The sequence below is a fragment of the Macrobrachium rosenbergii genome, chromosome 4, assembly GCF_040412425.1.
Source record: "Macrobrachium rosenbergii isolate ZJJX-2024 chromosome 4, ASM4041242v1, whole genome shotgun sequence".
Taxonomy (NCBI): domain Eukaryota; kingdom Metazoa; phylum Arthropoda; class Malacostraca; order Decapoda; family Palaemonidae; genus Macrobrachium; species Macrobrachium rosenbergii.
The window spans coordinates 71,699,779-71,726,147 of NC_089744.1; positions in this window are offsets into that span (position 1 = coordinate 71,699,779).

Consider the following 26,369-nt stretch of genomic DNA (forward strand, 5'->3'; position numbering starts at 1 on the left):
GTACAGATGAATGTCAGGAAGAGGGGAGTAGATAGACCTTCCCGGTGTCAGATGCACTTCTGACCACCACAGACGATCCAACAAGCAAGAATCGCTCCCGACTATGACTGCATTCTCGTTGCGGAAGTCCCAGCAATTCCTGTGACATACCTGAAGAGAGTGCATCCGGAGAAGACACCCTGGAATTAAAAGAGAGAGAGAGAGAGACATTCTCCCTAAGAGGCCTCTCCAAGCTGGTGCTGGCCATTCCCTGCTGGACAAGAACCCTTCTACTTGCTGAGGGACCAACTGGATCCTCTCCATGGTTGTGAAAACTGTCAGAGGAAGAGAGAATCCTCCTACCTGAATAGGTTAAAAATTCCATAAGAATTCCCTCGCTCTTACTAGCTCCTCTAGAGAGGAGGCAAGGATCAACCAATTGTCTAGATACCTCAACACTGTACCCTCCACGATGCATAATTGCCAACACTGGAGACATGAGTTAGAAGCAACCATGTTCATCACACTGGCTACGTCATCATCCTTGAACAAGAATTAGCTAAGGCTAATGGTATTCTAAGCAATCCCTCTTATGAACGTCCAGATACTGAGGGGGGAAGATGACCAAGATAGAAATTTCGACTTTCCTGCTCCAAATGTCGTAGATGAAGCCAAAGCATTCGCCTGGTGAGCCAGACCCCTCGAGATAAATTTATCAGGCTGCCAACAGCCACAGATCCGAGAGACATAGCCGTCACTCTTTAGAACCCCATTATAGTAAACCTGACAGCATCCAGAGAGTGTGCGCAAGAGCCTCAGTCTGACTGCGCAACACATACTCCAAGCACCTGCTTCCCAAGAGAAGTCCCTACGAGCCGAGACGACACCGGAGACTTAGACAGGATTGCCTCAACCGATTTGTTGAATGGCAACCTGACACCTACCAAAGGGTTACCTCGAACTGTGTAAATCGTCTTACGCGGAGAGAGAAAGAAGAGTCCTGTCTATTAGAAGCCACGGTAGAACTATATAGTAGCTCCACGCAACCGGCGACGATATATCTTGACTTTTTCTACAGTTTTTTGGTTGCTAATTACGAATTTACCGTCCATTATTGGCGCTCCAGCCTAATTAACCTGTAATTAGCCCCTGAAGTTCATCCAACAAGGTAGGGGACCCGATGGGGAAAGCGGGGTTATGGGTGGGGTATACCCCCTGGACAGGTGATCTGCTCCCCCCAACCAACAAGCTAGGGGACCCGATGGGAATGCGGGGTTGTGGGTGGGGTATACCCCGGGAGGGTGTTAGATGGCTATGCAACGGCTCCCTGGCTTGAAGTTCATCCAACAAGGTAGGGGACCCGATGGGAAAGCAGGGTTATGGGTGGGATATACCTCCCGGGCAGGTGATCTGTTCCCCCCAACCAACAAGCTAGGGGACCCAATGGGAATGCGGGGTTCTGGGTGGGGTACACCCCTAGGAGGGTGGTAGTTGGCTATGTAACGGCTCCCCCGCTTGTTTCTGCCCTACAATTCAGAGGACCCCTAGGGAAAGCGGGGTTACTGGGTGGGGTACATGGCAGATTTTGAGAAACCAGTCAAAATCTACAATTTTTGGCACCACAGGCATGAGAAACTACGAAATAAACAGAGAACAAACAAGAACATTAAGTGAGGCGACACAAAGACAAACCCCAGCATTACTGCTGCCATCCCAAGCACTTATAGGGGAGCCATCTGCTCATGTTTCCGCCCCTCACTGGGGAAATTCTGAGATTGGGGAGCTAACCCCCACAAAACCCCTAGCTAACCAATCACGCTGCGATGTTAGCCCCTTGCTGAGGAAAACCCCCAAAACTTTACTACTTAAAACTGCTGACATGACTACCATTTGGGGGGGACTTCCCACGCTTCCGGGGGTACACATACGCATCTTGCACAAGACAGCGGACCCTTATGGCCCCCACGGACGGTCCAAATCACGTCCGAGGACTGCAATGAACTGTTGGTGTGTTTTCCTCACAAATTGCACGGACACACTGTGCATGCAGACCCCCCAAACTATAATAAGTTAACTGAACTGATACGGAGACAAACAAAGTTTATTTTACACTAATAACTTTTACGTACCCGGACTGCGCTTGCTGCCACTTGGTGCAACACAGTCATCACCCTGGACAAGTACTGAACGTGCTGCAGACGAGTTTCAACGCTCCCTACCTACTACCGATCACAAAGAAATGCATTTACCCCCCCCCAACCCAGTACTAAACTCAGCAAAAGTCTATTTGTGCCCCAAAAAAACCAGTTTCCCCAAACTTATTATTCGCACCCCAACTCCCATTTCTTTACTTCCCCCAAAAGTCACATATGCATATACCCCCAAGCCAGTACTGAACCCAGCAAAGTGTATTTGTGCCCCCCAAAAAAAAAACATTTTCTCCAAACCAGTTTCCCCAAACTCATATTTCGCACCCCAACTCCATTTCTTTACTTCCCCCCAAAAGCCACATATGCATATACCCCCGCAAGCCAGTACTGAACCCGGCGAAAGTGTATTTGTGCCCCTAAAAAACAGTTTCTCCAAACTAAGTTTTCATAAGTTCCCCCGCTCCCAGCTGCACTTGCTGCCACTTGTTGCAACACAAATATCCACCCTGAGCCAGTACTAAATGCGGTGCAGGGAAATTTCAACGCCCCCTCCACTTTTCACACCCCAACTCCATACCTTTGCTTCACGCCCAAACTGCAGTTTTACCCCAAAATAAGGATTTTCCCCACACGCTTCAAACAGTAACCCCAGTACTGAACAGACCGTGAGTTATTCTAAAGCCCCCAGAAAATTTTTCTCCCCAATCCAGTTTTTCACACCCCAGGTTACTTTCATTGCCCCCTCTGTCACAGCCTACGACAAGCCTTTTCAGCCCAACCAGTCCTGTTAATGCTGCCTAAGTTTCCCTCTCCACCCCCAAGTTCCTCACCCATTCCCTCCCCCCAACAACTATTGCACTAAGACCCCCTACAATTCACCCCCCTATAACTCACCAAACCCCCTACCTGCTACCCACGCCTACCCAACATAAAATCTGCAATTTGCGTGTTTAACTTCAGTACAATGGCTGAATCCATTCCGTTGATTTCGCGCGTACCTGAGCCGTTAACCTGGCACAGCTTACCACTAACCTGCAGTAACTGCTATGTCAGTTACCGTAATTTTTCCGCATACTACTTGGGGAACTACAAGCGGTTGATTAAGCTGTGCCAGGACCACAGCCTCCTCAAGACCCAGTGCTTTTGCCCCCACTACGGCAAGGAGTGCTGCCTCGACATCTGCAAGCAGGCTTTCAGGTGCGACAGGAACTATGGAACAGCCAAGAAGATGGGCCGGAAGAGGTGCAGCTATTACCAGTCGCTGTTCAGGAATACTTGGTTTTCTGGTTCCCGCCTCGACGTTGAGTCTGTTTTTTTTTTGCTTCATGTACGTGTCTGACTGGTTTTCTTACGCTGCTGCTAGGTCAGAACTTGACTTGAGCGACGCCTCAATTAATGACTGGTCTAGTTTTGCGCGTGAGGTAATCATCAACTGGTGTGTGACGCAAAAGAGGAGGATTGGTGGGCCCGGCACTACTATCGAGAAAGACAAGGAAAAGTTCGGGAAACGGAAGTACAATGTTGGCCGGGTGGTTGAGGGCCAGTGGGTCTTGGCGCTATATGCCGGGAGACGCACGACTTCTTCGTCGCCATTATCAAGGACTTTATCCTCCCTGGCACTACTGTCATCTCTGACTGTTGGAAGGCCTACGATACCCTCGGCGCCGAAGGCTACACCCACCTGATGGTCAACCACTCCCTCAACTTTGTCGATCCCGAAACCGGTGTCCACACCAACACCATTGAGAGGATGTGGCGGGAACTCAGAGCCAGCACCCCCAGGTACGGCAGGAGGAAATACAATTTTGTAGGCTACCTGGCTGTAGCCTACTTTAAAATTCACTTCTCCGCACTCAACACCAGGTTCCACGCATTCCTAAAAGCAGCGGCTGACCTCTACCCTCCCGGTACCTAAGGTAAGTCCCCCTGATTCTTTTCCCTTCAAGGTATTTTCTGTGCAACTCAACATTTTTTTACAGGTTGCTGCTTTCAGCTGGCATCGAGTACCTTCCTGCCCCTGTTTTTGCCTTGGCGACTTGTTTTTTCTGCACTTTTAGGTGTCCTGGTACGGTGTTGGGTTTTGTTTGTTCATGGCCATGTTTTTTGCCCCCTTTTCCATTGCTTGGCAGTGTTCCTTCACATGGCTCCCACTTGTTCTTGCGCACCTGTAACGTAAACATTTCCACTTCGCAACATTTTTGTCCCCCACCCACAACCCTGTGTTCCCACACTTCCCCCTTACTTTTGAGTTAACGTAAGGGGCAAATGACACTTGACCGCCAACAAGGAAGCCCAACTCCACTACCAGGAGGCCTAAAAGTGCAGGAAAAGCAAGTTCCCAAGGTAAAAAAAGGCACGGAGCTACCCTATAGAATTACCAAAGCCACTACCGATGCTAAACGAACGTCCGTCTCCTCCAAAGCCTGTCTAACCCGATCAAACCATACCAGCCAACACAAAAAGAGGCAGGAGCTGGCTTAGTGTCATAAAAAGCCTCAAAAAAAAAAAAAGACTGAATTGACTAAATCGGGAGGTCCGGAGCTCTTGCTTGAGGGTACGAAGAAGTAACATACTCAAGCATGCGTCCGTAATTGTTACTGCTGGCAAGAGGACATTCTAAGTCTGCCAGAATCTCCTGCACCTCTGGATAAGAATCCTGTTCCGCAATGTCTGAACGGTCGAAGACCGACAAAGGAGGCAGCACTGAACGAAGCCTGGACAACGATGAAGAGCCCACAAGTGGACCACCCTAACCAGAATGCTGCGCACCCACACCTAACCAGGCACCCAGAGCTGAATCCGCATAGTTGAACCAGCTGGGAGGAAGAGAAGGTTGAACCGAGAAAAACCCGGAGCCGATTCCCCATTATTACCAAGGGGAAGACAAGTGAGAGTAGCCAAACCCACATTGCTACACCCTGGGGGAGGATGCGCAAACAAAACCGCTTGCAGAGGGACGGAAGAAGATGAAGAAGGAGGGAGAATGAAAGAGGTAGAAGCTACCCTTGGAGTTCCTGCCACGGAAAATGCAGGCGATGAAAGCCGGACCGCTTGAAGAAGGTACCACAAGCCCTGCCAAAACCACAGAGCACAAACCCAAACTGGAAACGAAAGGCAAACCCTGTGAAATATCTGATACTACCGGAACAGCCACTTGAAGCGGAAGCAAGGGGTTGCACATACCCGAAGGGATGGAACATGAGATGCCTGTGGCCAAAATCTGCCAAAACTGCATCTTCCCCTGTCCAGAAGCTCCTCCTACCAGAGAAGACTGTACTGAGGAAGGAAAGGCAGGAGGCAGAGGAATAGCAGACACATAAAACAAAAAGTTACCCAAGAGGAGGAAAACCAAAGTCAAAGGAGGGAAAACGGAAGATGTGGAAGCCGCAGGAAAGACCGGAGCAGAAGAGGAGGAGGCCGAAGAGGAGACTGGAAAAGGAGTAACAAAGAATGTGGGAGCAGGAGATGAAGCGACAGATAACCCAGAAGAAAACTTAGAACGAAAAGGACAGAAGGTACACCGAATCTGGCCCCCCTCAATAATCCTGAAACATATCCGACATGAATTCTGGACACTACTGTGTCACATACTCTGTTAAAGAAACCATTCAAAAAATAACCTCTCACCATAGGTCTGTACCCGTTGAAAGACCCAGCAATCCACCTTATATTCCACCACATCCAACTGCAGGTCCCGCAAAATACTTTTAGAAGCTGAAAGGACACACCAGAATCTGCCTTACTAGATGGAGGAGTAGAAAACACAGGGAAGGGGAAAACTACAGTAGGAGATTCAGAAACATTCGGAAGTGAGTTAGGAGCAAAAGCTGAAGGATTCTGCACCACCGTAACTGAAACATTGACTTCAGACTGAGCCAGACCGAAAAGAAGTGATGGATAAACTCTTGCCAGAGCACAAAAACCACTTGAACCCAAAACCGGAACCCGTCCAGGAGAACGACTCTGCACCTTTAATACCTTCTCCTCACTATCTAACCCAAACCTATCCTCCTTTATCACACCTAGATCTTGATCCTGACTAACATTATCAACATTACATTTATCAATAATACAAGGGGGTTGGGTGGGGGAATCCTTCACTGCCTGCTCCGCACCGAGGGGGGCCAGCAGACCCTACCCACTCGGAGGCTTGCGGTTCTGCCATTACCCTCAGCACCCATTAGGGCTGGTTCTGGAACAGGTAGGGGAGCTGAAAAGGAAGAAGGATTAGCCATCCTAACACTACTACTATCCCTATCTGAGAAATGGGTAGATCCAAGCCAGCTGTCCGCCGTGAGCTAGCCTATGGCAGTTGACGTTTTTCTATAGAACTTTACCTGCTGAACAAGAATTCAAGGTAATATTTTGGCGGCCAAAAGTAATTGAGCTGTAATTTACCTTAGAAATGTAGCCGACAGTAAGAGGGACCTGTTGGGAATGTGGGTTTTGGGTGGGTGAAAACACTTCGAGAATAGCTAACGGTAAGGGGGACCCGTTGGGAATCCGGGGTTCTGGGTGGGGTAAATAACTTGAGAAAAGGTTTGGGCACCTTACTGTTGTGTTTCCTGTTACATATGCCATTTGGAACACAAAAAACAAGCGTAAAAAAAGGCCGAATAAATGGACAGCGGGAGCCGTTCCAAAGGCACTTTCCATGCATGCGATTTCGATTTACCCAATGGGAGCAGAGAGTGGTTTTGGGTGTTTTGGGGTTGGGCGTACTAAACCAATCACGGTTGTAATAACTTTTTCTACAGTTTTTTGGTTGCTAATTATGAATTTACCTTTAATTTTGGCGCTCGAGTGTAATTAACCTGTGAAGTCCATCCAACAAGGGGTTTCCATACGCAATCTTCACAAGACAGAGCACGGGTACGTCTGTTTTGAACAGTTCATATCCCGTCCAGCAAGTGCAATAACTTGTTAACGTATGGGTACCCAACCCCCGGGCCAGTACTAAACACGGCGAAGGGACATTCCATTTGGCCGACAACAAACAGATGCACCGCCAGTATCAGAACCCCTAAAAGTGTAGAAAAAACCAGTTGAAAAGGTAAAAACAGGCGTGGAGCTAATATATAGATTTGCCATTGTGTTTTTTATATGGAAGCGTTATTTTTTGGGTAACTTATTGAAAACCGCCACGTTTCTCATGCAAAAGTCCTACTGTCACTTTATCAACTCTGAGTTTCTGTGCAGTGCCGTCAACTGGATCTCCACCCGACCTTGCTGAACATATGGCTCGCCAGTGGTTACGTAACCACTAAATCTGTTGGCGGCTTTGTATACCTGTTAAGTTTCTTCACCCCTGTCGCATGCAACGAATAGTATCCAGTTGAGCTAGACTATGGCAATTGACGTTTTTCTGTGTTGTTTTGCTTGCTTTACATGAATTTACGGTACGGTAACATTTTGCCGGTAGGCTGCTCCTAAGCTGTAATTTACCCTTGAGCTGTATGCGACCCACACTATAGACGTGCAGTTTTCAAGGGTCAATTACATTTTAGTTACAGCCGACCGCCAAAATGTTATTTTAAATTCTTGTTCAGCACGTCAAATAACATAGGAAAACGTCAATTGTCATAGGCTAGCTCACTGCGGACAGCCGTCTTAGAATTACCGAGAAATGTTGAAGACTAGCTATTAAATTTTCCATACTACTTGCAATCCTATCCTCTGTTTGATTACCTCTGAACTCGCTAAGTCCATCAACTGATCTGTAGCAGAAGCCTGAGACACTCGAGGCAACGAGAATCTGACCGACGTCTGCCGCCCTTACTAACCAAAGGCTTGTGATGACCAATGTAATCCTCCATCTCTTGAGCCTTCCAATCGAAACATTCATCGCAATGAGTCTGCACATCACACTTAACCTTCCTACATACCTGACAATGTCTATTGTGTCTCAAGGTACTCATCTGTCTCTGGCAGGATGGAGCGATAAGCTCCAGCATCCACGTCGTAGGGGCAGTCGAGGTCGACGTCGAAGCCGAAGGCGCGGGAGTAGAAGGTGAAGTAGTCCATGATGACCAATTGAGACTGAGAACCAGCGAGTCCAATTCTAAAAGACGTTCCACATCAAAGATATCCAGAAAAACCAGGTGAAGAAACCGATAAATACAATCCAGGTCTTCACCAGGGGTCCAAAATACAAAGAGAAGCCGGCTAATAGGATTAAAACCTCGCACTGCAGAGGGAAACAACCTTTCAGCATCGCTAACAATAAGCAATTGACGAAAGTGGGAGTGTCGGCAGTCGGCACACACCTGCGTCAGCGTTGCCAACCGTTTGTTATGGTAGCTCAAGTGACAAGATTTTACCTGCAGCGTTGGTAACGCTGGCTGTTAAAATTCCCAATAGTGGATTGGTACTTGAGAGTTGTTCGGGCTACTGGGATTAAGGGCGAATTCAGGTGTTCAAGGAGTGTATTGCAATATTTAATATAGTGACAGTTTTAACTATTGAATCATATTGGTTTCAAAGGTCTTCTACTCTGCCATTTCATCCAGAATATGAATTATCATCATCTTCAGCTGCTTTGAGTCAACCCTTCATCAAATATGTTAAAGCCCTGTAAACTACCAAAGCCAATGGGTTTTCCATTGGATTCTATAGATTTGTTAGGTCAAAAAAAAAAAAAAAAAAGGCTGGCTACCAAAATGACAATTTAGCCTAGCCTAGGCGTGCTATCCTAGACTAGTGGTCTCCATGTATTTCTGTCAAACATTTATCTACTATTCATCACCACAGAAAATGTAGTTTGCAAGCTTGTGTTGGTTTGCTCAAATGAATTATGTTTGTAGCTAAGAAATTAATCAGTCAATGGCTGGCTGTGAATCCCATGTTGCAAGGCATTTTATTTTACGTATTTTTTTTAGAACATATTTCTCCCTCTCATCGCCTCATTCCTCTAGATTTAAATCAGTTGGCAATGTTGTAAGTCTTGATGTAAGTTATTATTAAATCTTACTAAGAACAATGGCGCAACTACAATATTACCTTTCCATACTTGTACCAGTCAATAGTATACAAGCATGCATGAATTTACGTATAAACTATCTTTTAACAAGAAAACTTTGCACAAATTTTCATGGAATTGTTGGAAAATTTAGGTTTGTGGTCTTCGGTAATTGCCAAAAACAGAGTTCTCACTGATCAAGAATTTTCATCAAAGTAGCTTAATAGCGTGTGTGTGTGGGGGGGTTTGGACTCAAGCAGGGTAAGGTGGGTCCTGGTTTTTCGGCCATTAACATCCAAACTGGCAAACGGCCAATAATACCTTAATCCCTGAGGGGCTAGAACTAAACACGGCATCCTAAGGAGTCTATATGAGGTTTGTGTGGTTAGGCTTATTGATGATTACTAACAAACTTGGTCAGATTCGGTATCCTCCAACATGTCCCCATGGCTAACCATTTAGTTTTCATGGTATTTTTTATTGCAAACACACTAGCAAAGCTAGACAAGGGCTTTGCAGCCACTTGAAGGGCTGATGACAGTAATTCCAGTGCACTGTGGGCCTCCTTAGTAAGGACTAAGAAGATAGAGTATACGCTAGCTAATTACAGTTGTACGAAACCACACAAATAAAGGAATACAAAACCTCAGTCATGAAGGATTGTGCTGTGGGATGGATTAGATTTATGCAGGTCATGTTACAAAGATATAGGTGGTATTTTGATATTGTCAGTGGTAATTAACCTAACCTTTTACACAATACTTTGTCGTCTCTATGAAGCTATTCTATAGTGTACACAATAAATGACAGGAGAAAGTTCTCCCTGTGATGTTGGTGAAGGTGGACAAGGTCAAACAGAGAACTGGTGTAGGGGAGGCATAACAAATTTTTAAAAATAGACCTTAGCATTACTACTAATGAAGCCATTGTTTATAAATGCACACAGCTAAGATTAATTCATTATGTACATCTAAATGTACACAGCCAAAATTCTTCCAAATTCACTCATACTAGGCTATGAGCTAACAATACAAAGGAAATATTCATGGCTGATCTCAGATATCCAGGAAAATAGAATTAACTTTTAAAAATGTGTAAATTCTGTTGAGGAAACACTACGTACATAACTACTGAGGAAAATATATGAGCTATTGAGGAAAATATGTATGTATATGGATTACTGAGGAAAAAATGCGTATACAAGCTACTCGGAAAATAAATATGTATATAGGCTGTTGAGGAAAAAAATGTGGGCTACATAAGTTACTGAGGAAATAAATATGAATATAGGCTATGCTATTGTTTTTTTTTTACACTATGAGTAGCCTATTAAATCTTGAGTTTCTCTACATCATACTACCATCAAGATGACTTAATGTATTATGTATATTGGCTGAGGAAAAAAATAAATACATAGGCTAAAAAATATGTATATAGAGTATTGAGGAAAAAATACGAATAGCCTATAGGCTACAGAAAAAGTGCCAAGCTATTTCAACACAAGCATACCATTGTCATAACGGCCAAATCTTTCATAGTGGTTCATTTTACGCAATGAATGGTGTAAAAATGACTAATCATTTTAAACCATAATCGACAGCTCTCTTTATCATGGCTATTGCTATCACAGGCTACAGTAAGCTACGGCAGACCCACGTGAAACCGCGTGAAATTCCGGCGAACATTGGCTATCAACGGACCATTAGGTTGAAATACGGACTAGGGGCCTGAATACGTGAATAAAATTATCTGAATCACAACCGCGACACAAAATAATACAGCTGAATAATGTTATTAAGCCTAATATACATAACTGCAATACCTGTACCTCAGAAACTGATCCTGCCCAGGCTACCCCAATGCATTCTGGCTAAGAGAAATTAGTAACTTCCTACAGAGGTTTCATTTATGCCGTCTAATATTATAATGAGACAACATTAAGTATGCACTATAACTTACATTTGACGGCAATGTCATGAAAACGAATCAATAACGATTCACACTTGGTTTCCTGTAAGCAAGGATTGTTAACAAACAGTAACTAGAGCCTACTAAACTGGGGGCAGCGGCAGGTGTCGGGCAGCGTAAGGCTTCCACGACCACGACTGCTCTTTCTACCCTGCTTCTGAACCAACATTTCCTGACATCCATCTTGATTAACCTTCAACTTTCTAAAGAAACATCATGTGTTTACACACACACACACACACACACACACACACACACACACACACACACATATATATATATATATATATATATATATATATATATATATATATATATATATATATATATATATATATATACACATATATATACACTAATAGAAGTCATGTTAATGTGTTAAACCAAGTGCTTAATAACCATCTTGTGTAAGCATAGGCCTAAGATGTGTCAAGTTACGCAGCAAAGACGCTTTTAATTTCGTTGTCCTGCCCAGCAAATATGAACAAAGATTAAGGAAAGATAGAAATTCTGTCGACGATTGTCATTAAAACGAAAGGAATACAGTATTATAAATTTAAACGAAAGGAATACAGTATTATAAATTTATACTTCCATAAAGTTGGTACTACAAAAGGATGATCACTTTTAGACAACTATACGAGAATAGACTACTTGCTAACTTCGCAAATTACATGAAAACTCAGAGGAAATACCGTGAAATTTAACTATCATGGTTGAAACCAAAAATATTTGCACGATTATCATAGAAAACGAAACATTAAAAGGAGGAGATTAAATTAGCAGCCAAACTGCCCCTCTCATCTTAACGTCTAGATAGACCCATAAATGTTAATATAATTTCTGACGAAATTCGAAATACAGTTTCTGATGAAATTCGAAATATAATTTCTGATGAAATTCGAAATATGGTTTCTCATGAAATTCGAAATATAATTTCTGATGATATTCGAAATACAGATTCTGATGAAAAACGGAATATAATTTCTGATGAAATTCGAAATACGATTTCTGATGAAATTCGAAATATGATTTCTGATGAAATTCGAAATATGATTTCTGATGAAATTCGAAATACAGTTTCTGATGAAATGCGGAATATAATTTCTGATGAAATTCGAAATACAGTTTCTGATGAAATGCGGAATATAATTTCTGATGAAATTGGAAATACAGTTTCTGATGAAATTAGGAATGTAATTTCAGTGCCTCCGAGTCTTCCCTATCTGATGTAGTGAAGAAATTTATATAAATGTAAAAAAGAAAGTCACCTTATTTTAAATCTATCTATCTATCTATCTATCTATCTAACCCAATTACAGTTCTATGTAAAATTATATTAACTTCAACTTGATATGTATGAAAGAATATTTTGAAAAGCATCTAACCGGTAAGCTAAAATCTATACAGTCGTAGTATTCCAAGCGCTTAATTATTTTCCTTTATAATACAAAATTATAGAGCTGATCAAAGCGGTTATATTAAAAATGTGCTAGCTTGTAGCAAGTGCTAGACGTATCCAAATTATCTTGTCGATATATCTAGAGAGAGAGAGATGAGTATTTAGACGTTTTCACGAATTTTATCCAAGCTGCAACCTGCTATCATTATGCAACCTTAAGAAAACCGAAATGAGAACTGATTATGAATATTTCTGGGGGCCTTTTCACTGATTATTTTTGCAAATGCAAAATAAATTTATCCTAATTTGCTTGGCAAATCTACTGCAGTAGTGTAGAAGTTGAGGGAACTTTAGATTATACTGAAAAGATTAAAACGTACTTATAAAAATAAATACAGCGTGTTTTTAAATGATCGCTTATATAATTGAATGTAAACCACCACTACGTTCCATTATCGTCTGCCTCACGAGTTTGGTATTATAAACGAGTCTTAGTCTACGTTGTTTTTTTTTTTTTTTTTAACTTAATCTCTATAAACCTCTGAAAATTTGCGGAAATGGTTAGTGATCAGACCTAAATTCTGAACTGTCATTATTAGTATGCAGACACATCTTGTCCGTGTTTTTCTCCTCATGGCCGGTGAATAATGCTGTTTTCATATACTTTAAATTCCATGGGTGGATATAGAGGATTATCATCCGAGCTCTTTCCTTCTTTGAAAGACATTCATGAACTCTGCTGGGTAACCCAATGAGTCACACATGTGTCCCTTAGTATATCCTTATTCATTGTCGATACATATATTTTTTATATGATGTTAAACATCATTGTTCCTTATCTAATATTTGTGAATTTGTACCTTTTGACTATTTTGTTGTGTTTACGTTGTTTTTAAGTCCTAGTCATAGAGTTCTTTTCCGTGGGTATTCGGTTTTTGTGAAGAAAAAGCCTCCGAGTCCCCCAAAAATGCTTGTTCAGCTTGAAGAACTGAACATTTCTTGACCAGTGCATTCATACATAGCAATTTAGTGTATCAGAAGATGATGAAAATGTACAATATAAAAACCTCGATCATGAAAAGCATTAGGGCTCCAAACTTCTTTCACTGGACACATCAAGTAAATCTTATTATAAAGGTTTCCAAAACCTTTAAGTCTAGATTTTGGCACCGATTACATATCAAATTATGTTGAGACTACTCCGCTTGGATGTCATTCATGAATTCATACTATTTTCTGAAGATATAAATGAGGGGAAAAAAGTCTCATTGCATATATCCTATTTTCAGCCACCAAAATAAGGTGATGCACATTGTCAACTTCTCTCATCCGGCGCCCCTCAATTTACATATCCCACTGGACTAACTCTGTATTAACTAGTGAAAATATTATGACTACTAATAATCCCGGTCACAATCAAATTTTTATTACGGAAACCATAAAGCGACTCTTTTCACGATTATAATTACGATGGATTAAAAGTTATTTAATAGAGTTCTGTCAATTACATGTTTAATTCATATTTTTTTTAAGCTTAGGTGCCATTCATGACTTTAAATATTAACGTCATACTCAGGACGAATATGAACAGCATTATTCTCCTACAACTGCGTCTAAGGCGAGAACTCGTTCCTTTATCAACCGCAAGAAATTCTGAAATGAATGTTTTGTTTATTTTGTATCTTTTTTAAACGTGCATGAAAACAAGCTTTTCTCCAAGAGGGGAATGCTAGAGCTTAGATTAAAATTCCATGTGGTTTGTGTCTAGAATAAATTTTCAAAGCCATTTTCCGAATTTCGTACATTAAAGTTTATGAATTTCCGTAAACTGAATATTACTACTTATGCTACTTCAAGATTATTAGTGCAAAAGCGCTATTTTTTAATAGCTTTCCTGTACTTTATTCTCTTCATTTTCTTGGATACTTGAGCCCATACCATTCCATCATTTCAAAGTTATGATATTTGCCGTTGATATTCCTAAATTAAAGTTTATGAGAATTTTATGGCGTTTCACGTCGATTTTTATTCGCAGGAGGCCTTTTCAAACTCAATCAGCGTCTTCTGCTACTTAAAGTTGGATGATTTCTTGTATTTGTACTTTGTCAGTAACTAACTTGCCTCAAAATAATGGTGCATGTATTCGAGAATTTTTAGATACAATACAAAAGTTATCCAGTTTTTCCTATCACACATTCAGTAATGAAATGGATTCCAAAATATCTTTCACAGTTTTCTTGTCTGTCAGTTCTTTCCCACTTTCCTTATTCACCTCTCTGACCTTCTTCTTCTTCTTCTTCTTCTTCTTCTTCTTCTTCTTCTTCTTCTTCTTCTTCTTCTTCTTCTTCTTCTTCTTCTCTGAGAGTTCTTTTACTTCTCACCACCCTGGACGCGGACATTCGCTTGTTTATTGTGCGATTCTCGGACACGTAATGCCGTTTCCCAGGCAGTCCAATCGAGAGTAAATGGTTTCATCATCACTTCTGGAGAACGAAAAAAAAAGAGAGAGAGAGAGAGAGAGAGAGAGAGAGAGAGAGAAGAATGTGGTGACTCCAGGGGAATACGCTTCCAGAATAGAAGACTAGCCAGCCCGAAGATTTTGTGACGGTGCCTCAACTTTTACGAACAGCTTAATGTTTCTTTGTATTAACTTTATCTCTGCTCCTTTCTTGGTATTTTGGGCACGCAGAATATCCTTCTTTCTGTTATGCTTTGAGTAAATGACTGGAGTGCCTGTGTCCTTCTTTATGGTAGGTTTTGATTAAAAAGTTGGAGTACCTGTGCCATTCTTTCTGTTATGTTTTGATTTAATGATTGGAGAATATCGTTCTTTCAGTTACGTGTTTATTAAATGACTGTCATTCCTGTGGAGAATTTTCTCAAGTTCGGTTTTCCTGGGTGCCATATTAAGTTGTCCTATGCGTGTTGGGAACCATACAAACATTGTACTTAAACCTTGGACTGTGTCACTGACTACTGCCACCTTCCATAGTTATAGGTTGGAATCCTTGCTTGAGGGTACACTCAGACATACTTTCCTTTGCTTTTTTGGCCATCTTGTATTTATTTACTTATCTATTAATACGTTCATATGCATGGTTTCATTATGATGTTGCTTATTATCGGATTAAATTGCTCAAAAATGTATCTATATACATTTATATATATATATATATATATATATATATATATATATATATATATATATATATATATATATATATAAATAATTATAAATAATTTTTGTGTATTTTGTTCTTTATACCGTTCCAAAAGACATAGAAATGAATCATTATCTTACTTGAGCAATTTAAATTTCTGTAGACGGAGAAAAATATTACATTTCAAAAGAAACTGAGGAAATACCGTTAATACCCAATCTTGCGATAACGTTTAAATATATTTTCCACAGTTAAGGGATTGCGATAACTAGGCTAAGTAATTAATTCATGATAGTTTATGTGTGAGTTTGAATTAAATTAAGATGAGGCGCCGATTCCACTTCCTCATTAATGCTCTCTCTCTCTCTCTCTCTCTCTCTCTCTCTCTCTCTCTCTCTCTCTCTCTCTCTCTCTCTGCCTCGTTCAGAACAATTCCTCAATTATGTCTTTGCTCACTCCCCAAACTTTCGTTGTTTCCAAGTTCCTTTCTAAGTTCTTGCCTTCAGTAACTCTTCATGGGCTATTTGCGTCTGGTATTCTTTCTTTCTTTCAGTTTCGTAAAAGGAAAAGAATCCTACTTTGCGAATGGACCCGTTAGGGGGAGTTTGTAAGTTGCTTCTTCATCCCACAAACTTCAGGAATTTGGAGATAAGGACACAAATAGCGAAATCAGATGCTTGGTCTGAAGGTTTTAAAAATGAAAATAAAAATTATTGTTTTATTCTATATGTATGCATATATATACATATACATATTTTATATATAAACATACATATACACATATAAAGATGTGCACACAGACATATATATAAATATAGATATATATATATATATATATATATATATATATATATATATATATATATATATATATATATATATATATATATATATATATATATATATATATATATATATATATATATATATATATATCCTCTACAATGAGTCGAAGATCCTTGAGAAGACCCAAGGAAACTTATCTATACTAGAAGATATGAACATGAGTTTATCTGTAGGGAAAGAGAGAGAAGAAGAGTAATGTTTCGCCCGGTATAGCCTATAAATCGTACCTATCCACATGCAACAGTGAAAAAACTGCAATGGTTGTTAAGGTGTGATGCATATTTGCTATAATTTTGCTCGTCCAATTCCTGGAATTTGAATTTGCATTCCCAAAAGCAATGCTAAGCATTCCGAAAAGTCTAATTTGCATGCCTTACAAATATCGTGCAGGAGGGCGCATTACTTCGGAATCTTAGGAACGAGGTTCGCAAGTGGATTTATTTAAAATGACCGGTCTTAACTGAAGTATTATCATTGTCATTATTTAACTATATCAGAGAAGGTAATTTCTAATTTCACTGTCTCTTTTGTGGGTCGCAAATCATTAAAGGTTGTTCTGTTTTCATTTTATAAATAGACTTCCGTTCCGCATTAAACATTGTCTTGTATTCTTTCCTTTAACTGAAATGAAATTACAGGAATTATAGTCACAAAGATACAAGATGCCCTTAACGGAGCGTGGAATAGATGATTTTTTAACATAATTCATTATTGATTGAAGATAATGGATGATTTTTAAACATAATTAGTCTGTCCAGAATTACTGATTGAAGATAATGCTTTGCGCCAATTTCACATTAAATGTCTTAAGGCGAAAAAAAAATTTAACACTTTGCCACATCTCACTCTGTCTTAGGTGAGGTTAATGCTTATACTTTTGTTCTTAATCTTGCGTGGGTTTGATGGAAGGCTAGAAAGCAAAACAGTTAAGGGCATAGATGTCCAGAGTATTTCAAAACGGGAGAAAGAAAACAAAGATGCATGGTTTCGACAAGGCAGTACAACGTACAATGGATGCCAACACAATGAAGTTGATAGACATTTGTAAGTGAATTTAACGGGAGATGGAGACAGTACAATGAAGCTCCGTTTTTAGGAGGAAAGAAAATGGGTTTACAAAGCGTTTGAGCAAAAGGAAATTGGTCAGAAAGGAAATTCCAACGCAAGAAAATTCTGTAAAAGAAAATATTGGATTTATATTCAGAATCTTTCGTAAGATACCTCAAAGACTGGATTCAACTACCAACACTGGAGGGAAATATCAGTGCCAACCAAGTTCTGAGTTGAAAAATAGAGATACAGGAAATAAGTTTGTTATATTTCTAGATTTGGATTAATCAGAATTATCAGCCACCAAGTGCTGGATGGATGAAAGTTCCATCACAGCGACTGGAATAAACCCACCCAGATAATTTTCATGCTGGATCCTGACATTCAGATTATGGGATTATAAAGGAAATTTTGACTGTATTTCGGAATGGAAGGGTGCTGGGATTAGCTTGAGCCAGATTAAATGTCTGAGCAAGTTTGGCAACGTCGCAAACTTACTCGATGTTTTCATGACACAAAGACAGACTTATATTTTCCTTCTCGAAGAACCAGGCAGTGGCTGCTGATGACCCAGCAAGTAGACCTATGGGTTTGTCCAAACACCTCATCTTTTGCTCTTAGAGACTCAGATGCTGTCTTAATCTTGCTGGATGATAGAGGTAGAAAGAAAATAGTTAAGGGCAGAAGATGAGAGAGAGAGAGAGAGAGAGAGAGAGAGAGAGAGAGAGAGAGAGAGAAGGAAGCCAACACTGAAGTTGGAGACGGAGAGTGAATATTTAACGGGAGATGGAGACAGTACAGAAAGGAAGGAAAGGAAAGTTACATGAGAAAAAATCGAGGGAAAAGAAGAAATGTAATGGAATATTCAGTCTCTTTGGCTACACACTACAACAAGAAGAGAAATGTCAGCAATGTTCTTAAATAAGTGCTTTGTGTTCTTTGACGTGTTCTTTGCACTCAACCATGTCTATTCCATCACTAAACAGAAACAAATGATCTGACTCTTTGGTCACTTTTAAGAACATCTTATATTTTCCCTCTGTGTTGGTGCCAGCTATGATTCTCGTTCCATTACAGATGCTGTCATATTTGCAGTGACCTGCTGCCAGTAAAGAGATCCAGATCTGGCAATACGTCAGTTTGAGTTTGATTTCTCCAGATCGATGAAGAAATATTTTGACTATTTGTACTTGAAATGAGTTTCTTTTGAGCAAATATTTCCCGCATTTAAACAAACAAATGATCTGACTTTTGGCGGAGTAGAACGTTTCATACATTTATTATTTTCCCATTACTATTTATTATTTGTTTTTGTTGCTGCCTTGTGATTCTGCGTCTTGTTTGATTACTTCAGTTATTTTCAGCTATTTGTATATGAAATGCGCAAGCTTTGGTTGAACTGTATTTGAGCACGTCCACACAAGCACATATACATGCTATCTGTCACTTGTCTAACTATATACAGTATATGTAAATATATATACATACATTATATATATATATATATATATATATATATATATATATATATATATATATATATATATATATATATATATATATATATATATATATATATATATATATATATATATATATATATATATATACACACACACACATATATATATATATATATATATATATATATATATATATATATATATATATATATATATACACGTTACAGGGAATATGTGAAATCAGGGATTTCACGAAATCCCTACTGGAACTGGTGAAATGACCAATTCGCAAAGGAACATTTGTTTCCCGATGGCTAGTGCTAAACACGGCAAAACAGTGATTCATCTACACTGTTTCGCCGTGTTTAGTACTGGCCCCTGGGGGTCAAATGTGTTTTGCCGTGTTTAGTACTAGCCCCTGGGGATCAAATGCACTTAGGGACATTTGATCCCCCAGGGGTTAGTACTAAACACGACGAAATATATTTAACACCCCATTGCTAGTACTAAACACAGCGAAACAGTGTAGATGAATCACCGTTTCGCCGTCTTAAGTACTAGTCCACGGGAGTAACACAGCACACACACACACATATTGGGGACATATATATATATATATATATATATATATATATATACATATATATATATATATATATATATATATAATATTATATAATCTGCATGTAGTCAGTTCATCATGGGATTACAAGACAATGATACAGATTATCGTGCAGATCATTGTCAGAGGTTTATGCTTCATAAACAACTGGAAAAGCATATCATGTCTTACGATAAACCAAGTCTGACAAATTGCTTTACTAAAAATCCACGCAGGTTTCAAAGGAAGTAAAGAACATGTCCAAGAATTATAGTATGGGCTGCTCTTTGGGGAATTACGATAATCGGTCCATACCTTTCCCCTGACACTAACTGGTGAATCACGCCCTCAATATGTTAACAGATTTCCTCATGCTTCGATCAAATGGCCTGCCATTAGGAAATCGGAGAATTATATGGGTTCAGCATGATGGGACTTTAACCCATTTCGCAGTGGCTGTTCGTGGACTTCTAAAGGAAACAATTTCTGGAAAATTAATTGGAAGACGCTGGATAAAATCATGGGTATCCACAATTCTAGACTTGACTCCTTTGGATTATTTTATGCTGACAGACTAAAGGGCTATGATGTTTATGATTTCAGGCTCTGAATAAAAAAAAAAAAGAATGTTTCAAACTGTTTTTAGAAATGTGCATCAATATTTTGAAATATTGGTTTCAAAGTGTTCAGAAGGCGACAGATTTCAGTTTGAATCCTTTTGTGATTTATGGGCACAGATTTTTCTTGTCCATAACATTCCTCTTAAAATGCCAGGATTTTCCCTGATATACAGCATGTACATTTACATACATATACACACATAATATAAATACAAACACTTTTGTATTTATACTAGCTATATTAACCTCTTTACTTCTCGATTTCTTTGAAGGGGATTTTTTAGTTGATATAAGGTCGTCGTCTGCAAAGCCTGGAACCTGAAATGAAGGGCAAATGAAGCACGACAGCACCAAAGAGGAAAATCGAATTTTAACCACACAGCCTTGCAATGAGGTTAAAATTTAACCTCACCCAAACACAGTGTGGGAAAATTCCTGGGCACGTTCCTGAAACACACAGAGTGTATATATATATATATATATATATATATATATAAATATATATATATATATTTATTTATATATATAATATATATGTATTATATATGCATATATATGTATATATATAAATATACCTCTCTCTCTCTTTCTCTCTCTCTCACGGTGATGTGATAAAAATTCATTTACATATACACACACACACACACATAATATAAATACAAATATTTTTGTATTTATACTAGCTATATTAAGCTCTTTACTTCTCGATTTCTTTGCACGTTTAGGATATATCTGTCCCTGCAAAGCCTGGAACCCTGAAATGAAGGGCAAATGAAGAAACCTCAGCATCCAAAGAGGAAAATCGAGTAATATATTTTCAGCATATGTTTGAATGGTTTGGCCGTGTGGGTTCACCCGTCCAACCCAGTCCTGGGAAAATTCTTGTCCTTCGCTGGTCTGAAACACACAGACGTATATATATATATATATATATATATATATAAATATATATATATATATAAATATATATGAAAATATATATACCTCTCTCTCTCTCTCCCTCTCCGAATTATATTAACACACACACACACACACACAATACACACATACACACACATACACATATATATATATATATATATATATATATATATATATATATATATATATATATATATATATATTATTATAAGTGAACAACCAGTGCACCTAGACTCAGGAATATAACAGTTTCTTATCAAGGGATGTGTGTTTTCTTAGCCTACAAAAAAAAAAAAAAATAATAAAAAAAACTTCACGGACTTTGCTGTCCTAAGGTGAAAGCATGCGGAGTTCGTTGTAACACAGGCTGGCGTGTTTCTGGCCTGTTGGTTACGACGTTGTAAAGTAACTGTAAAAAGTAACTTTAAGAAGTAACTTTTGTCAGGAAGAGATTAAACTTTCTTGGTCGAAAATGCTCCTACATCTAAAGGAAATACGAAGTCCTATGTCATCTATTATGTATTCTTGTATTTGCTGCTAGTCAGTTTCAGAATCTTAATGTACGATTTTGTCGCATTTAAGCAGTTAGTTTCTTTAAAGTTCCTTATCTTGACTATTAATGCGTATGCAGCGTAAAAAAGTTAATTTCATTTCTTGAAATTATACACACTGATTTTTTTGGACATATTACTTCTCATTACTAGGCAACTAATCATGCATAATTTTTAGTAATTTCTTTTAAAGCGCAACTAGAATAAAATACTATTTACATTTCATTTCATATTTCTCTCCTCTCTCTCTCTCTTTCTCTCTCTCTCTCTCCTTATGTTTTCACTCTCTCTCTCTCTGAGTCCTCTATCTCTATCCTCTTATGTTATATTTATATTATATATATATATGAGTATATATATATATATATATATATATATATATATATATATATATATATATATATATATATATATATATAATGTGTGTATGTATGCATGTATTTATGCATGTATGAAATACGCTACCGTTATAAAACGACATGCAAGATGCATATTGGAAGTGAACAAGGTGTTTTCTCGGTTAAAGGTAAGTAGGGAGAAGATTAAAAGCTATAAGTGAAATCAGAATTTGTGGAGGTGCAGTTCAATGATAGGAGAGAAACAGATTGTGTACAAGAATGCAAGATGATTAAGGCAGTCATAAACAACGTGCCTGAAAACAAAACTTAACGAACAAAACCAATTTAGAGGCAAATCTGAAAAAATGATATTGGAAGAAAAATACGTTTTTCCAGAGGAATGTAAATGCGAAGACGAGGGTTAATGGGCAAATGGATCTAGAATAAAATATGCAAATGGAAAGAATCTCTCAGGAGATGGGGTGCGGGTTTTGAAGAATATTTGTCGGATTTGGAGGAAAGGGAGTGACAGATCTAATATTGCAAAAGTTGAAGGAGGTGATGTGACTTCGAGAATGCCCCTGTGGAGAGGATTTTTGGGGAGGTAAAGCAGACAATTAGAAGGTTGAAGAATGAAACGACACCGGGATTGCCAACGAAATGTTTTTGTACTATGACGATGGCAAATGTCAGTGGATGCCCTACATAAGTTACGTATGCCTAGGTGAGGACGAGTTCCGAAGGAACGGAGGAGTAGACTGATTGTTCATTTTTTTTTATTGCTTGGTACATTAAAGTTATATCGAGGGATTGCAGGCTGGGGAGGGGCGGGGTGAGAAGTGAGTTAAGCAATGAAGGGGGTTGTGGGTCAATAGTTTATTACCGGATAGTTATTGAAAGCTTGGGAGTACCGGAAGAAATCTGCTAGTGACATAGAATGATATATCCATTGTGGGAGTCTGAACCGCGGCCTTCCTGAATAGATAGACAGATAGATAGAAGTTTATTAACCACAACATAACACAGTTATTAAAATTACAAGCTCTCGGATATGGTCCCACAAAAGTACATCTAAATGCACATATAAATCTTTAGAATAAAAAAAATACATCTAAACTAGAACACTTGAAACCAGGTTCTAATCTCGGCACTGAGGTTGAGGCGTAGTTTCTTCATTTCGTTACCAAATTTGGATTTCAAGATTTTCAGGTGGAAACGAATCCGAAAATCTTAGGAAACTGAGAAGTTACGAGTTTAATTGCGTGTGTCCTTTGGATTTACGAATAGACGAGTTCATAAGTATACCTACATACATACATACATGCACGCTCGCACACACACATACGCACACACACAAACACTTTTGAGGATTGCCCCTCTGATTTTGACTAAACAAGACTAGTGACATTTAGGGTTATAAACAAATGTACTGTGCTTTGGCGCGATTTTTTTAGTAATTCTAAGTAGTGCCTAAACGCGTCTTTTGATTGTTCCCCTGACTAAAGCAAATACTGAATTTTATTTTCTTTTTTTTACCTTCCTAATTTTGACTATAGAAGATCAGTAGATTTATTTAGTGTTAGATTAATAAGTTTTCCTACCGAATGTACTTTAAAACGTTAATGATTTAGCAATTCTAAATAATATCTTAACGCGTCTTTTGAGTTTTTCCACCAGAATTTTTAATATTTTTGCATCCCTGATTTTGACTACAAAAGATCAGTAGTTTTATTTAGTCATAAATTAATGAAAAGGTTTCCTGCCTAGTGTATTTTAACACGTTAATGTTTTAGTAATTCTGACTAACGTCTTATGATTTTCTCCGTAACTACAAGACCATGGCTATCTGAAAGCGTAATCAAGCACCACCGCGACGTAAATGTTTCCCGTTCACACAAAGAAAGCGCAGACAAAGGCGGAGTATCAAACGGAGCCTGGCGCCCGGGGCAAACTTCTTTTCGTCACGTGGCGGCCAGGGAGCCGTTTGATAGCTCCCGTGCAAACGAACCCGCTGATTCCAGCGCTCAAAAAGAATACTTTTTATGTTTTTTTTTTTTTTTATCTGAAACGCCACAAAGGTTCTTAGAAGGAGGAGGTCGCAGATTAACGTTCCGTGGCTGCTCCATGATAATTGCAGAAAGTAACTCAAACGAGAGATGAATAAAATGAAACCCAGAACACTTGACAGTACATGTTATTTTTAATTCAATTATATTCTTTATTGCTGATTTAAAAAGAAAACTGAAGTGTACTGCGGAAGTGTAAATTTAAACTTGTATTCGTTGTTGATCTTGTTTAGAGTACACCAACATCAAAATGTCACGGGCTCGTGTCCTTAACGCAACTCCATACTTAAACATGTTGAAAAGAAAACTTGGATGTTGCATAAAAAAAAAATCGAAGATCTGAAACCCTTTTTAACATTTCGTTACTCATCAGTGAGAGAGGAAGATACAGCACCGGTCTCTGTTGTGGGAAGAGAAGGCGACGAAGAAAACGAATATTAGAAAGGAAAAGATGAAAACATTCATGACGGTTCAGGAAAGCTTAAGGAGTGATTAGAGCGATAATCAAATAGTGTCGGTCTCTAAAAGGAAAGGGAAATAAAATCAGTTTGAGGTAAAAACCGAATATCTAAAGAAACTTTCCTCAGTTTTCACTCTCTAAGGTTAGGAAGACACAAAAATAATCCCTTAATCACATTTACTGTAGGTGAAAAAAAAAAAAAAACTGCAACATTTCGGTGGTTTCGGTCGTCAAGTAATAGGAGATCGAAGAGCAAAGAAAAAATAAAGTATTTAGTGAAAAATAGGAATTGTACGTGTTTTGACAAGGCATTCTTCTCTTAATCTTATTTGGTCGCTGTCGAATCCCAGTCTTTTCTCTCTCATTGGTATTTCACAAACGCCGAAAAATTTTAAATATTGTAGGTGTTATGATGCTTTCACCGTTTTAATCGTTACAGGGCTCCAAAAGGTTTGAATAAAGTATCTTAGAGGGTTGCGAAAGGCTTAGAGGAAGGCTGGACAGATGAAGGTAAAGGGACGAGGTTAGGTCTAAGTCTTGGAACAAGTGATGGCAATGGCTGAGGTGCTTGTGTCTCTTCCCAAATTACTGACAACGTTTGTAATGGTTGCTAGGCATTTCTTTGCCATGTTGCTCGAGTGTTTTCTGGATGCTGTGGTCTCCATTCATCTCCAGAAATCAGTCTTGATGGCTGTGTCTTTTCTTTCAATTGCACACTGCAAGGTTATCTAGCATTGTATCGTCTGCGCCACAACTGATATGGCTCAGAACTATTGAGAAACTTGAGCGTAGTCTATCAAACTTTAGCTTTTCCCAAAATTCCTCAGTCTCATACCTTTTGCTATAAATGGCAGACTCAGTTTGTCCGTTCCACCGGTCCTAGTAGTACGGGCATTCAGCGTATGAAAAGTTTGTATAACGAAATCTACTCATCTTGCAGTGTATATCTCTAAGGGCATTGAAAACGAAGAGCAAAATCTAGATGAATTTCTCCTTTAAATATATTTACGGAACACAGAGCAATTCTTGTTCATTCAGGACTTTATTTTGCAAAATATTGTCAGTTAATATTTTCTGTTTTTCTTTGAATTTTCTTCTTTTTCTCTCGACCTCATCTTCACTTTAAAAACAATTTTTCAATGTCATCAGTGTTTTGTTGGCCAATGATGTCTCATACGATTATTACTAGAGTTTCCTTGAAAACCAAAGACTTCTAAAAACCTTGGAGTGTTCCCTACAAATTCTACAGACTTCAGTATATAATGAATCATATTCCTACTCAGCTTATGAATTAAGTATTTCCATTCTAAAGAAATCCTATGAATATTTTGTCTGTTTCTCATTTTGATATTCTGTAAAGTTTCAAGCTTTGTAGTGGCATGGTTATATTTTCTTACCTCCTTCTGCATTATTCTCAACACAGTACTGCTTTGTTTTACTTCACGGTACTTCCTCCTAACATATTATTCAGTGCTTTCCGCTTTCTCAGATCCCTCCATCTTAGATTAGAAAATTTATTTGGGTTTTTGCATAATGTTTTAGCCTTATATATATGTATATACACACATACATACACACACACACACACACACACATACATATATATATATATATATATATATATATATATATATATATATATATATATATATATATATATATATATAGACATTGCAAAGCATGAAACTTTACACTGTGCTAAAATAAGAAATAGGAAAAACTATTTCAGAAAGTTTTTATTGGATGGGTATTGCATGAGAGATGAATTGCGTGGAAGACGTCTCATCTTCATGGCGTGTGAATGGTTTTCCCTCAACAGCAGCAGAGGATTTGGA